At 42.0% G+C, this 13,901-nt stretch overlaps 1 non-coding gene across 1 annotated transcript; it reads right to left on the reverse strand.

Annotated features, from left to right (window-relative positions):
* Positions 1-840: 840 nt before the first annotated feature.
* Positions 841-948, reverse strand: LOC112724352 (small nucleolar RNA R71). The gene has a single exon (XR_003163518.1). It is a non-coding gene; the product is annotated as a small nucleolar RNA R71 (small nucleolar RNA).
* Between the last annotated feature and the right edge of the window lie 12,953 nt (positions 949-13,901).

The raw sequence follows: 13,901 nt of genomic DNA on the forward strand, positions 1-13,901 counted from the left end.
TAATTAACTAATTATTTTAATTTTTGATTTTTGATTTTATTTTATTTTTGAAAAATTACTGACCTTTTTCAAAAACCATTTTCGAAAATCACTAACTCTTTTTCAAAAATTATTTTCGAAATTCTCCCTCTTTCATCTCATTCTATTTACTAACATCTCTTCCTCACATCACTCACCAAATTCGAACCCCCTCTTCTATCTGTGGTCGAATCTTTTCTTCTTTTCTTCTTCTACTAACAATAAGGAACCTCTTTACTGTGACATAGAGGATTCCTCTTCTTTTCTTTTTCTCTTCTCTTTCTTATGAGCAGGAACAAAGAAAAAGGCATTCTTGTTGAAGCTGATCCAGAACCTGAAAGGACTCTGAAGAGGAAACTAAGAGAAGCTAAATTACAACAATCCAGAGACAACCTTATTAAAAATTTCGAACAAGTAAAGGAGATGGCAGCCGAACCCAACAACAATAATGCAAGGAGAATGCTTGGTGACTTTACTGCACCTAATTCCAATTTACATGGAAGGAGCATCTCCATTCCTACCATTGGAGCAAACAACTTTGAGCTGAAACCTCAGCTAGTTTCTCTGATGCAGCAGAACTGCAAGTTCCATGGACTTCCATCTGAAGATCCCTTTCAATTCTTAACTGAATTCTTGCAGATCTGTGATACTGTTAAGACTAATGGAGTAGATCCTGAAGTCTACAGGCTCATGCTTTTCCCTTTTGCTATAAGAGACAGAGCTAGAGTGTGGTTAGACTCTCAACCCAAAGACAGCCTGAACTCTTGGGATAAGCTGATCACGGCTTTCTTAGCCAAGTTCTTTCCTCCTCAAAAGTTGAGCAAGCTTAGAGTGGATGTTCAAACCTTCAAACAAAAAGATGGTGAATCCCTCTATGAAGCTTGGGAAAGATACAAACAGTTGACCAAAAAGTGTCCTTCTGACATGCTTTCAGAATGGACCATCCTGGATATATTCTATGATGGTTTATCTGAGCTATCAAAGATGTCATTGGATACTTTTGCAGGTGGATCCATTCACCTAAAGAAAATGCCTGCAGAAGCTCAAGAACTCATTGACATGGTTGCTAATAACCAGTTTATGTACACTTCTGAGAGGAATCCTATGAGTAATGGGACGCCTATGAAGAAGGGAGTTCTTGAAATTGATACTCTGAATGCCATATTGGCTCAGAATAAAATATTGACTCAGCAAGTCAATATGATTTCTCAGAGTCTGACTGGAATGCAAGCTGCATCCAACAGTACTCAAGAGGCTTCTTATGAAAAAGAAGCTTATGATCCTGAGAACCCTGCAATAGCAGAGGTAAATTACATGGGTGAACCATATGGAAACACCTATAACCTATCATGGAGAAATCATCCAAATCTCTCATGGAAGGATCAAAGGCCCCAACAAGGCTTTAATAATGGTGGAAGAAATAGGTTTAGCAATAGCAAGCCTTTTCCATCATCCACTCAGCAACAGACAGAGAATTCTGAACAAAATACCTCTAATTTAGCAAACTTAGTCTCTGATCTATCTAAGGCCTCTGTGAGTTTCATGAATGAAACAAGGTCTTCCATTAGAAATTTAGTAGGCCAGCTGAGTAAAAGGATCACTGAAATCCCTCCTAGTACTCTCCCAAGCAATACAGAAGAGAATCCAAAAGGAGAGTGCAAGGCCATTGAATTAATCACCCGGGCCAAACCCACAAGAGAGGAGAAGGATGTGAATCCCAAGGAGGAAGACCTCCTGGGACGTCCAGTGATCAATAAGGAGTTTTCCTCTGAGGAACCAAAGGAATCTGAGGCTCATCTAGAGACCATAGAGATTCCATTGAACCTCCTTATGCCCTTCATGAGCTCTGATGAGTATTCCTCTTCTGAAGAGAATGAGGATGTCACTGAAGAGCAAGCTGCCAAATTCCTTGGTGCAATCATGAAGCTTAATGCCAAATTATTTGGCATTGAGACTTGGGAAGATGAACCTCCCTTGTTCTCCAATGAACTAAGTGATCTGGATCAACTGACATTGCCTCAGAAGAAACAGGATCCTGGAAAGTTCATAATACCTTGTACCATAGGCACCATGATCTTTAACGCTCTGTGTGACCTTGGTTCAGGAATAAACCTCATGCCCCTCTCTGTAATAGAGAAACTGGGAATCTATGGGGTGCAAGCTGCTAAAATCTCATTAGAGATGGCAGACAATTCAAGAAAATAGGCTTATGGACAAGTAGAGGACGTGTTAGTAAAGGTTGAAGGCCTTTACATCCCTGCTGATTTCATAGTCCTGGATACTGGAAAGGAAGAGGATGAATCCATCATCCTAGGAAGACCTTTCCTAGCCACAGTAAGAGCTGTGATTGATGTGGACAGAGGAGAATTGATCCTTCAATTAAATAAGGACAACCTTGTGTTTACAACTCAAGGATCTCTCTCTGCATCCATGGAGAGGAAGCAGAAAAAGCTTCTCTCAAAGCAGAGTCAACCAAAGCCCCCACAGTCAAACTCTAAGTTTGGTGTTGGGAGGCCACAACCAAACTCTAATTTTGGTGTCAAACCCCCATATCCAAACTCTAAGTTTGGTGTTGGGAGGTCTCAACAAAGCTCTGCACATCTGTGAGGCTCCATGAGAGCCCACTGTCAAGCTATTGACATTAAAGAAGTGCTTGTTGGGAGGCAACCCAATGTTTATTTATCTAATTTTATTTTTGTTTTTCATGTTTTCTTAGGTTCATGATCATGTGGAGTCACAAAATAAACGAAAAATTTAGAAACAGAATCAAAAACAGCAGAAGAAAAATCACACCCTGGAGGAAGCACCTGCCTGGCGTTCAACGCCAGAACAGAGCATGGTTCTGGCGCTGAACGCCCAAAATGGGCAGTATCTGGGCGCTGAACGCCCAAAATGGGCAGCATCTGGGTGCTGAACGCCAGAATTGCACCCTGGAGAGGAGCTGGTGCTGAACGCCCAGAACAAGCATAGTTCTGGCGTTCAACGCCAGAAATGGGCAACAATTGGGCGTTGAATGCCCAAAATGGGCACCAACCTGGCGCTGAACGCCCAGAGTTGTGTGCAAGGGCATTTTACATGCCTAATTTGGTGCAAGGTTGTAAATCCTTGAACACCTCAGGATCTGTGGAACCCACAGGATCACCTCAGGATCTGTGGACCCCACAGGATCCCCACCTACCTCCACTCACTTCTTCTCACCCCTCTTTCACACAATCCCATAAACACCCTTCCCCAAAACTCTTCACCAATCACCTCCATCTCTCTTCCCTATTAACTCTTCACCACTCACATCCACCCACTATTCCCGATAAACTTACCTCATAAACTCCACCTACCTTCAAAATTCAAAATCAATTTCCCACCCAACCCACCCTAAATGGCCGAACCTTACCCCCCCTCCCTTCCCTATATAAAGCCCTCCATTCTTCCTCATTTTCACACACTACAACCCTCTCTTCCCCTTCTTGGCCGAATACACTCTCCCTCTTCTCCATATTTTCTTCTTCTTCTTCATCTAATTCTTTCTTCTCTTGCTCGAGGGCGAGCAACATTCTAAGTTTGGTGTGGTAAAAGCATAAGCTTTTTGTTTTTCCATTACCATTGATGGCACCCAAGACCGGAGAATCCTCTAGAAAAGGGAAAGGGAAGACAAAAACTTCCACCTCCGAGTCATAGGAGATGGAAAGATTCATCTCCAAAGCTCATCAAGACCACTTCTATGATGTTGTGGCCAAGAAGAAGGTGATCCCCGAGGTCCCTTTCAAACTCAAAAGAAATGAGTATCCGGAGATCCGACACGAAATTCAAAGAAGAGGTTGGGAAGTTCTAACAAATCCCATCCAACAAGTCGGCATCCTAATGGTTCAAGAGTTCTATGCCAATACATGGATCACCAAGAACCATGATCAAAGTAAGAACCCGGATCCAAAGAACTATGTTACAATGGTTCGGGGGAAATACTTGGATTTTAGTCCGGAAAATGTGAGGTTGGCGTTTAACTTGCATATGATGCAAGGAGATGGACGCCCCTACACTAGAAGGGTCAACTTTAATCAAAGGTTGGACCAAGTCCTCATGGACATATGTGTGGAAGGAGCTCAATGGAAGATTGACTCTAAAGGCAAGCTGGTTCAACTAAGACGATTGGACCTCAAGCCTATGGCTAGAGGATGGTTGGAGTTCATCCAACGCTCCATCATCCCCACTAGCAACCGATCTGAAGTTACTTTGGATCGGGCCATCATGATCCATAGCATCATGATTGGAGAAGAAGTAGAGGTTCATGAAGTCATCTCCCTTGAACTCTACAAAATAGCCGAAAAGCCCTCTCCTGGGGCAAGGCTAGCTTTTCCTCATCTTATCTGCCATCTATGTTACTCAGCTGGAGCTTCCATAGAAGGAGACATTCACATTGAGGAAGAGAAGCCCATCACTAAGAAAAAGATGGAGCAAGCAAGAGAGCCCATTCATGGAGCTCAAGAGGCGCAAGAAGCTCATCACCATGAGATCCCAAAAATGCCTCAAATGCATTTTCCTCCACAAAACTATTGGGAGCAAATCAACACCTCCCTAGGAGAATTAAGTTCCAACATGGGACAATTAAGGGTGGAACATCAAGAGCACTCCATCATCCTTCATGAAATCAGAGAAGATCAAAAAGCAATGAGGGAGGAGCAACAAAGACAAGGAAGAGACATAGAAGAGCTCAAGGACATCATTGGTTCCTCAAGAAGGAAACGCCACCATCACTAAGGTGGACTCATTCCTTGTTCTTACATTCTCTGTTTTCGTTTTTTCTATGTTATGTGCTTATCTATGTTTGTGTCTTCACTACATGATCATTAGTAATTAGTAACTATGTCTTAAAGTTATGAATGTCCTATGAATCCATCACCTCTCTTGAAAGAAAAATGTTTTAATTCAAAAGAACAAGAAGTACATGAGTTTTGAATTTATCCTTGAACTTAGTTTAATTATATTGATGTGGTGACAATACTTTTTATTTTCTGAATGAATGCTTGAACAGTGCATATGTCTTTTGAAGTTGTTGTTTAAGAATGTTAAATATGTTGGCTCTTGAAAGAATGATGACAAGGAGACATGTTATTTGATAATCTGAAAAATCATAAAAATGATTCTTGAAGCAAGAAAAAGCAGCAAAGAACAAAGCTTGCAGAAAAAAAAATAGGTGAAAGAAAAAAAAAAGAAAAGAGAGCAAAAGCAAGCAGAAAAAGCCAAAAGCTCTTAAAACCAAGAGGCAAGAGCAAAAAGCCAATAACCCTTAAAACCAAAAGGCAATGGCAAATAAAAAGGATCCCAAGGCTTTGAGCATCAGTGGATAGGAGGGCCTAAAGGAATAAAATCCTGGTCTAAGCGACTAAACCAAGCTGTCCCTAACCATGTGCTTGTGGCGTGTAGGTGTCAAGTGAAAACTTTAGACTGAGCGGTTAAAGTCAAGGTCCATAGCAAAAAAAGAGTGTGCTTAAGAACCCTGGACACCTCTAATTGGGGACTTTAGCAAAGCTGAGTCACAATCTGAAAAGGTTCACCCAATTATGTGTATGTAACATTTATGTATCCGGTGGTAATACTGGAAAACAAAGTGCTTAGGGCCACGTCCAAGACTCATAAAATAGCTGTGTTCAAGAATCATCATACTGAACTAAGAGAATCAATAACACTATCTGAACTCTGAGTTCCTATAGATGCCAATCATTCTGAACCTCAATGGATAAAGTGAGATGCCAAAACTATTCAAGAGGCAAAAAGCTATAAGTCCCGCTCATTTGATTGGAGCTATGTTTCATTGATAGTTTGGAATTTATAGTATATTCTCTTCTTTTTATCCTATTTTATTTTCAGTTGCTTGGGGACAAGCAACAATTTAAGTTTGGTGTTGTGATGAGCGGATAATTTATATGCTTTTTGGCATTGTTTTTAGTATGTTTTTAGTAGAATCTGGTTACTTTTAGGGAAGTTTTCATTAGTTTTTATGTTAAATTCACATTTCTAGACTTTACTATGAGTTTGTGTGTTTTTCTATGATTTCAGGTATTTTCTGGCTGAAATTGAGGGACTTGAGCCAAAATCAGATTCAGAGGTTGAAGAAGGACTGCTGATGCTGTTGGATTCTGACCTCCCTGCACTCAAAATGGATTTTCTGGAGCTACAGAACTCAAAATGGCGCGCTTTCAATTGAGTTGGAAAGTAGACATCCAGAGGTTTCCAGAAATATATAATAGTCCATACTTTGCTCAAGTTTAGATGATGCAAACTGGCATTCAACGCCAGCTCTCTGCCCAATTCTGGCGTCCAGCGCCAGAAACAAGCTGCAAAGTGGAGTTCAACGCTCAAACTAGCACAAAAGCTGGCGTTCAACTCCAAGAATGACCTCTCCACGTGTAGACTTCAAGCTCAACCCAAGCACACACCAAGTGGGCCCCGGAAGTGGATTTATGCATCAACTACTTACTTCTGTAAACCCTAGTAGCTAGTTTATTATAAATAGGACTTTTTACTATTGTATTAGATATCTTTGATCGGTTGTATGCTATCTTAGATCACGTTTGAGGGCTGGCCTCTCGGCCATGCCTGAACCTTTCACTTATGTATTTTCAACGGTAGAGTTTCTACACTCCATAGATTAAGGTGTGGAGCTCTGCTGTTCCTCAAAGATTAATGCAAAGTACTACTGTCTTTCTATTCAATTCAACTTATTCCGATTCTAAGATATCCATTCGCACCCAAGAACATGATGAATGTGATGATTATGTGACGCTCATCATCATTCTTCTTTATGAACGCGTGCCTGACAAACACTTCCGTTCTACATGTGAACAAGCTAGAATGAATATCTCTTGGATCTCTTAATCAGGATCTTCGTGGTATAAGTTAGAACCCATGGATGGCCATTCCTGAGGTCCGAAAACTCTAAACCTTGTCTGTTGTATTCCGAGTAGGATCCGGGAAGGGATGGCTGTGACGTACTTCAAACTCGCGAGTGCTGGGCGTAGTGACAGACGCAAAAGGATAGTAAATCCTATTCTAGTATGATCGGGAACCTCAGATGATTAGCCATGCCGTGACAGAGCATTTGGACCATTTTCACAGGAGGAGGGAATTGTAGCCATTGACAACGGTGATGCCCTTGCATAAAGCTTGCCATGGAAAGGAGTAAGACTGATTGGATGAAGACTGCGGGAAAGCAGAGGTTCAAAGGGACGAAAGCATCTCCATATTCTTATCTGAAATTCTCACCCATGAATTACATAAGTATTTCTATCCTTATTTTAGTATTAATTTCGAAAACTCCATAATCAATTATTATCCGCCTGACTGAGATTTATAAGGTGCCATAGCTTGCTTCATACCAATAATCTCCGTGGGATCGACCCTTACTCACGTAAGGTTTATTACTTGGACGACCCAGTGCACTTGCTGGTTAGTTGTATTGAAATTGTGACAAATTATGTATTGAGATTAGAGCACCAAGTTTTTGGAGCCATTACCAGAGATCACAATTTCGTGCACCAAGCACCCAGGTATAACTCATACTCTGATTCTACTAAAAACCTGCTTAATACCCTTGCTAACTTAAGCATCGGAGTCCCTTGTAAGTACCACCACCCTCCGGTGATGAAGGATCAGAAGCACAACCAGTCCAGCAAGTTGGGTACTACAGCCCCGGCCGTCCCACATCAGCCGGACACGTCAGTACCGACCGGCATAGAAGATCTCATCCGAGATCAACCTACAGTTTTATGTAACCTCGGAACATTGGCGCCGTTTCCGTGGACCTGGAATTCATCCCATCACCATGGCGGATGACCATGACAATGACCACGATTCATATCTAGAAGATAGAACACCGCACAAAAATGCGGACACTACACTAAAAGATACCCTGTAATCTAACAGGGACAAAAACTCATCAAATCCGGGAGTATTAGAAGCGCTTCAAGACCGTTTAAAGCAACTTGAAAAAGAAAGCCAGCATCAACGAGAAGTTGGGAAGGATCTACAAAAAGAGGTAAGGCGACGCCGAGAGTTAGAAGATAAACTTCTAAAACTCAAAGCTGATCTCAAAACCAAAGCTACTCGGTCCACTCTTGAGGACAACTCTCGCAAGGATCAAGATCCATTCACTCGGGAGTTCATGAAGACCAAAATCCCTAAGGACTTCAAACTTCCGGATATGGCTTTGTATGATGGCACTACAGATCCCAACCATCACCTCAGCAATTTCAAAAGTAGAATGTACCTCACCGACGCCTCAGATGCAGTTCGCTGTAAAGTGTTTCCAACAACTCTTACAAAGACAACAATTAGATGGTTCGACAATTTACCTCCAAGGTCCATCTCAAGCTTTGACGACTTAGCCAAAAAGTTCCTGGCCATATTCTCTATCTAAAAAGATAAGGCTAAGCACGCCCCCAGTCTATTAGGAATCAAGCAAGGAGATCGGGAAATTCTTCGCAACTACATGGAAAGATTCAATAAAACATGTCTAGACATACAAAGCCTGCCAACAGAGGCCGCCATCATAGGCCTCATCAATGGCCTACGAGAGGGACCTTTTAGCCAATCCATATCGAAAAAATACCCCACATCTCTGAATGAAGTGCAAGAACGAGCGGAGAAATACATCAACATGGACCTCAAAATCCAGATTCACCTATCCCCCCGGGACAAGGATAAAGAGTCCAAAAAGAAGGAAGATCGACATGGGAAAAAATTAAAAAATATCATAATTATACCCATCTTCAAGTATCCCTTGTGGATATCTACAAAGAAGTCTGCCACACAGAAAAAATACCCCCAGCTCGACCACTCAAAGGAAAAAAAGAGGAGGAAATCGGACCAAATATTGTGAATACCATCGAGTCTGTGGGCATTCCACCAACGAATGTTTTGACTTAAAAAATGTCATAGAAAAATTAGTAAGAGAAGGAAAACTTGATCGGTATCTGGCCACCCGGGATTATGAGCAAAGAAAAAGGAGAATGAACGAGGATGTTGGACGAACCGAGCAATCACCTCGTACACCAGAAAGACATGTCCATATGATACACAGAGGATTTGCAGGAGGGGAAATCTCCAAATCATCTCGCAAAAGATATCTCAAAGAAGTATATCATGTCAAGGGAAAGGAGGAAGCACCTGACATCCCGACAATTACGTTTACCAAAGAAGATGCATCAGGTGTCATCTCGGGACACGACGATCCCATGGTCATCACCATTATACTGGCAAATGTAAATCTTCACCGCACACTGATAGACCAAGGGAGCTCCGCCGACATCTTATTCAAAAATGCCTTCAATAAACTCGGCTTAGAAGAAAAAGAGCTTAGAGCATATCCAAACAGCTTGTTCAGACTGGGAGATACCCCAATGTAACCACTGGGATACATCTCACTACACACAACCTTCGGAAAAGGAAACCAATCCAAAACACTCAAAATAAACTACATCGTGGTCGACGTGAGTTCAGCCTATAATGCCTTAATAGGTCGGACAACATTAAATCAACTCGGCGCAATAGTCTCAACTCCACATCTATGCATGAAATTCCCAACTGCAGAAGGGATAGCTACAATAAAAGTAGATCAAAAGATGGCGCACCATTGTTACAACAAAAGTCTAAACCTCAGAGGTAGAGGAGAAGAATTCCACACAATTGAACTTGGTGGAGTTCAGAGGCGAGAAGAACTCCGTCCACAACCTGAAGGTGAAGTAGAGAAAGTCCAGATCAGAGACATCCCGGACAAAACAACCAATATTGGAACGATTCTAAGAGGAGATATAAAAGAATCACTTGTACAGTTCTTACGAGATAACGTCGATCTCTTTGCATGGAAAGCTGCAGACATGCCAGGTATAGACCCCAAACTAATGTGCCACAAGTTGGCGGTCTACCCAGGATCTCGACAAGTACAGCAGAGACGAAGAAAACTCGGGCCAGAACGATCCCAAGCTGTGGAAGAGTAGGTACAAGCCCTACTGGAGGCAGGATTCATAAGAGAAGTCAAGTACCCACTATGGCTAGCTAACGTCGTCTTGGTGAAAAAGTCAAATGGGAAGTGGCGAATGTGAACCGACTACACTAATCTCAACAAAGCCTACCCAAAAGATCCTTATACACTCCCATGTATGACACTCTGGTGGATGCCTCATCTGGATATAAACCTCTCGTTTATGGATGCATATTCCGGATACAATCAAATCCCAATGTATCCACCTGATCAAGAAAAAATCTCGTTTCTAACACCAAAAGCAAACTACTGCTCCATCGTAATGCCTTTTGGTCTTAAAAACGAGGGAGCTACTTATCAAAGGTTAATGAATAAAGTCTTTTCAGATCATATCGGAAAGATCATGGAGGTCTATGTGGACGACATGTTGATAAAGACACAAAGTGAAGAAACATTATTGTCCGACCTGGCCCAAGTGTTCGACACTATAAGAAAGCATGGCATGCGACTCAATCCTGTAAAATGCACCTTTGCAGTAAAAGCTGGCAAATTCTTGGGTTTTATGCTCACACAAAGAGGAATCGAGGCAAATTCGGATAAATGCCAGGCCATACTCGACATGAAGAGCCCAACTTGTGTCAAAGAGGTACAACAACTCAACGGGAGGTTGGTAGCCTTGTCCAGATTTCTAGCGAGATCAGCAATAAGGTCTCTCCCCTTCTACGCCACTCTAAGAAAGGGAAAGAAGTTTGAATGGACAACGGAGTGCGAGCAAGCCTTCAAGATTTCAAAAGATTCCTGGGGCAACCGCCTATCCTAACTCGACCACGAGAGGGAGAGCCACTCATATTGTACCTCGCAGTAGGAAGTCGGGCAGTAGCCTCAGCACTAGTCCGAGAGGAAGACATGGGGCAACAACCTGTATACTTCATCAGTAAAGCACTACAAGGGTCCGAGCTGAACTACCAAAAAATAGAGAAATTTGCCTATGCTCTCATACTAACATCTCGACGACTTCGCCCGTACTTCCAAGCTCACACTATTAAGGTTCGGACCAACCAGCCCATAAAAGGGATATTGCAGAAAACAGATCTAGCAGGCAGAATCTTGCAATGGGCAGTCGAGTTGTCTGAGTTCGACCTTCAATACGAATCTCGGACAGCCATCAAATCACAATACTTAGCCGACTTCATTGCAGAATTTACAGACACTCCAGAAACTCCCACAGAATGGAATCTCTACGTGGATGGTTCTTCAAATAAAACTGGAAGCGGCGCAGGTGTGATAATTGAAAGCAACCAAGGAACCCAAATTGAACTTTCCCTCAAATTCGGGTTCCCTGCCTCAAACAACCAGGTGGAATATGAAGCACTACTAGCTGGTTTGAAGCTGGCTAAAGAGGTCGGAGCTCAAAAGCTCATTATGTTCAGCGACTCACAGGTGGTCACTTCATAAATAACGGAGAGCTACCAAGCTAAGGATCCCACTATGAAAAAGTACCTGGGTAAAACCAGGGAACAGCTTGGACAACTCCGGGAATATGAGATCCACCACATACCCCGTGAACAGAATACCCGAGCTGACGCACTCTCAAAGCTAGCCAGCACCAAACCAAGGGGCAACAATAGGAGCCTCATCCAAGAAATACTGCAGAGTCTGTCCATCTCGGAAGAAGAAAAAGTCCTAGCCATAACAGGTCAGGATCAAGGATGGATGACCCCCATAATTAACTACCTCAAAACAGAAACACTCCCCACAGATGAAAAGGGGGCAAAGAGGTTAAAGCGGGAGGCACAACACTACACTATCATAAATAATACTCTATACAAAAGAAAGATTTCAATACCATTGTTAAAATGTGTGCCGACTTCCAATACAAAGGAAATTTTAGAAGAAATACACAGTGGCATTTGTGGCAACCATCTCGGAGCACAAGTACTTACCAAAAAAGTACACCGGGTAGAATTTTATTGGCCAACTCTACAAAAGGAGGCCACAGAGTTTGTAAAGACATGTCTACCAAGCCAGAAACATGCCAACTTTCACATCGCCCCGCCAGAGGAACTCATCAGCGTGACCTCACCATGGCCATTTGCAAAATGGGGACTCGACCTTCTCGGACCCTTCCCTCAGGGATCGGGACAAGTTAAATTCCTCATAGTAGGGGTAGACTACTTTACAAAGTGGATCGAGGCAGAACCCCTAGCTAATGCCACTGCTCAAAGAAGTCGAAAATTCCTATATAGAAACATTGTCACAAGGTTCGGGGTCCCATACTCCATCACCACAGATAATGGCACCCAATTCACAGATGCATGCTTCAGAAAGTTAGTGGCTGACTTGAATATAAAACACCAATTTACTTCCGTAGAACATCCTCAAGCCAACGGACAAGCTGAAGCCGCCAACAAAGTGGTATTGGCTGGGCTAAAACGAAGATTACAGGACGCAAAGGGAGCCTGGGCTGAAGAGCTCCCACAAGTCCTATGGGCATATCGAACAACGCCACATTCTATCACAAAGGAATCACCCTTCCAGTTAGCTTACAGAATGGAGGCAATGATCCTAGTAGAGATCGAAGAAGGGTCGCCTAGAGTGGTCCATTACAATGAAGAGGCCAACTCCCAACTTCAAAGGGAATAACTCGACCTACTTCCTGAAATCAAGAGAGAGCTCGGATCAGGGAAGAAGCACTAAAACGTCGAATGGCTTCCAGATATAATCAAAAGGTAGTGCCATGAGGTTTTGCTGAGAATGATCTCATCCTAATCCGAAATGATATTGGAACAACTCAAACTAGAGAAGGAAAGTTGGCAGCAAACTGGAAAGGACCCTACCGAGTCATAGAAGTACTTGGGAAGGGCTACTACAGACTGTCCGAACTCGAGGGCCGAGAGCTTCCCAGATCGTGGCACGCCTGCAACCTAAGAAGGTACTATAGCTAGGATGGTAAAGGATCTCAACATATGATACACTCTTTTTCCTGAAAAGGTTTTTTAATGAGGCACCAAATTGAGATCCACGAATTATCCAACTTAAAAGGATAAAAACTCCGCATGTACATATTTGCATTTTCTTTTAAATAAAATATATTAGATGTTCTACAAGTTTTCAAGATGCATTATTTGATTTTTAGTCTGAAGGGATGTCTCATGTATTACTCACTGAGCTTGAAAACAAAAGAAAGAAAATGATGTATTGCATGAGAGATTGAGTTATATTGAATAATAGTCTTATTTACTTAAATGTGGTGGTATTATTTGTGATTTTGAATGCATGATATGAAAAGTGCATATTTGAATTTGAATCAAAGGATGTTGATGTATAAGGAACAAGAATTTAGGGAACTATTATGACTTCTCTGAAATTAGTGAAAGCTTAATCCTTGAAGCAAAAGAAACAGCAAAAGAAAAATAAAAGCAAGGTCCAAGGCTCTGAGCGTCAATGACTAAGGAGGTCAGACATGATTAAAAGCTCAAAGAGTTGTTTCCTTAGTCATATGCTTGTGGTGTTCTTGTGTCAAGTAATCCTTGAGACAGAATATTTAGAGTCGAGACCAAACGCATTTAGCAGAGTATGCCCAAGACTTTGAGCACCACTGTCTGGGAGTAACTAAAAGAAAAATCAGAACTTAAAGAGAGTTCCCCAGTTAAGTGCTTGTGGTGTTTTTGTGTCAAGTAACCCTTGAGACAAAACATTTAAAGTCACGGCTAGGCTTAAGGTGCAAAACACCAAAGAAAAGAGAATTAAAGGAAATTTGCTGTGTTCAAGGATTAAACTGAAGTATAAAGATCAGAGAATTCATAATATAATATGGATTCTAATTCCAAATAACACTGACAGTCCTCTGATTCAAGGGAGAGTGAGATGCCAAAACTATTCAGAATTGCAGGAGATAAACCCCATGGTG

Source organism: Arachis hypogaea, chromosome 11 (assembly GCF_003086295.3).
Source record: "Arachis hypogaea cultivar Tifrunner chromosome 11, arahy.Tifrunner.gnm2.J5K5, whole genome shotgun sequence".
Classification (NCBI taxonomy): Eukaryota; Viridiplantae; Streptophyta; class Magnoliopsida; order Fabales; family Fabaceae; genus Arachis; species Arachis hypogaea.